Raw genomic sequence first — 2,149 nt, 5'->3', positions numbered from 1 at the left:
AAAGTCCGAATTTTGGAAAATCAAAAAAAAAAAAAAAGAAGAGAAGAGAAGAGGAATCAGCCAGCTGGTAAAGCTTGGATCATGCCAGACCCCCCAAATCATAGATCAGGGGTAGGCAAGCCTGGCACTCCAGTTATGGTTAAACTACAAATCCCATCATACTTCTAGGAATCAAGTCTGTGGATGTCAGTCTTGCAATGCCTCATGGGACCTGTAGTTCCACAACAGCTGGCGTGCCGAGCTTACTGGCCCCTGTTATAGATGCTTCCTGCAATACCTTGATGAACACTGCTGAGGCCCTGTGTGTATCTGATGATTGCTATGTATGAACGTATTAAATCAGTGTTGGCACATGTGTGCTCCAGATTTATAAATCGTTCCCTTCACAGGGCCACAGACGGCTTCTGGAAAGTTCAGAGGACACATTCTTCTCTTAAAGAAAACCTGTACTGAAAGAAATAAGGAGGCTGCCATTTGCCTGGCAGAGGTGAAGCTGGGTCTCTGGTAATAAGAGTATAACTTGGGCAGGGGCCCTTTAACCCCTTCGTGACGGGAGACGTACAGTGTACGTCCCGTCACAAAGTGGCTATATGACTGGCCACGTACACTGTACGTGCCGAGTTATATTAGCCTCTGTAATGCTGGTAACTGCTGATTCTCAGCAGTTCCAGTCATTAATTAATGCCTCACTATTGAGACATTCATTAATGAAATAGTTAAGCTTTTTTAAAAGCTTCTTTCTTTCATTAATGAAAGAATGAAGCCTTTACATTCAGATACGGGTTCGCTAAATAGCGATCCCGTATCTGACAGCTGAAGATAGCAGAGAGGTAGCAGTGACTCACCTCTCTGCTATTCGTTTTGACAGCTGGAGAGCCTGGCCCGATGTTAAATGATACATTTCAACCACTAGATACAAAATGTATCTCGAGTGAAATGTATCACTTCTGATCGTCTAGGAACGATCAAAGACCTTTAGTGAGATCTGATTCTGACATGCTGTCAGGATCAGTCTCTAAAGTTATTATTAGCTGTTCCTAAGCTTGGAGCAGCCTGATAATAACTAAAAATGTTAAAAAGTTAATTTATTAAGCAGTCATAGTGATTGCTTGATATAAACTGACAAAAAAAAAAAATTTTTTTTTTACACTTATTTTTTTTACAAAGTGTAAAAAAAAAAAAAAAAAAGTGTACAAAAAATTAGGAAAATAAAACGTTTATATATAAATATATTTGTATACTATAATTATTATTAAAAAAATTCTAAAAATAATAATAATAATCAAAACTTGCTGCTGTGGAAGAATCACACAGCAAAAATGTAAAAAGTGTGTCAGTCATTTAGGAACAGAAACTAAAAACTAGCTCAGTCATGAAGGGGTTAAGGACACACTGTCACTTTGAACTGAATGGGCAAAGTGACAGTGTCAGCCGACCTTAACTCACCAAATAAACTTTCCCCCAGTCAGTAAAAACGACATTTAAACATTTATTTTTTATTTACTTTTTTTTTTTTAAAGTGTTTTCTGCTTGCGCCACCCCCTGCGCCAAACACACCTAGGTGAAAATGTCGTTTTACCTTCCCCTTCCTCCCCCCGGGGTTACTGAAGTAACATATCCCAGGGCTCAATACTTCCAACATTGAATGGGGGAAGTCAACAGAGCCGGCGCCAGATCTTGTACATTCCACTGTGTCAGTTTACTTCCACCATTCTATGAATAGGGGAGGTACTGCCTCCTCGGGTTATGTGACATCAATATCCTGGGAGGCATTAATATCCTCCATTCATAGAACAACATGCAAACAAACATGGCACCAGATCTTTGCCTATGCATGAGTAAGATCTGGTGCCGGGTCACTTTGGGGCCGGCTCTACGAACCAGAAGGAGACAGCTAGGTCCCTGACATAACGAAGAAGATGGCGGTGCGGGACAGAACATGTAGCAGGACGGAGGTGGGAGAGAAGAGGACACGGCTGGATCCGCTGGACTTGTATGTTTGTTGTTAAAGCACAAGAACAGCGCCCCTATTTAAAACAGAATCAGATCAATCAAATCTTAACCCCTGCAGTGGGCTACCCCCCACGCTCAGTGGGGAAGCAAGACATTCTGTCACCCGGGGCAAAGGCTCAGAGTTACACCCCCCCCC

The 2,149-nt window shown here is 41.8% G+C and overlaps 1 protein-coding gene across 1 annotated transcript in view; it reads right to left on the bottom strand.

The window, feature by feature from the left end:
• BET1 (Bet1 golgi vesicular membrane trafficking protein) overlaps positions 1–2,149 on the bottom strand; it is a 7,804-nt gene that overhangs the window by 294 nt on the left and 5,361 nt on the right. The gene's annotated exons all lie outside the window — the stretch shown is intronic.

The sequence above is a fragment of the Nanorana parkeri genome, unplaced genomic scaffold (assembly GCF_000935625.1).
Source record: "Nanorana parkeri isolate BGI_ZX_2015 unplaced genomic scaffold, ASM93562v1 scaffold477, whole genome shotgun sequence".
Lineage (NCBI taxonomy): Eukaryota > Metazoa > Chordata > Amphibia > Anura > Dicroglossidae > Nanorana > Nanorana parkeri.
Note: the sequence above shows the minus strand (reverse complement) of the source record. Positions and strands in the feature narration are given on the sequence as shown.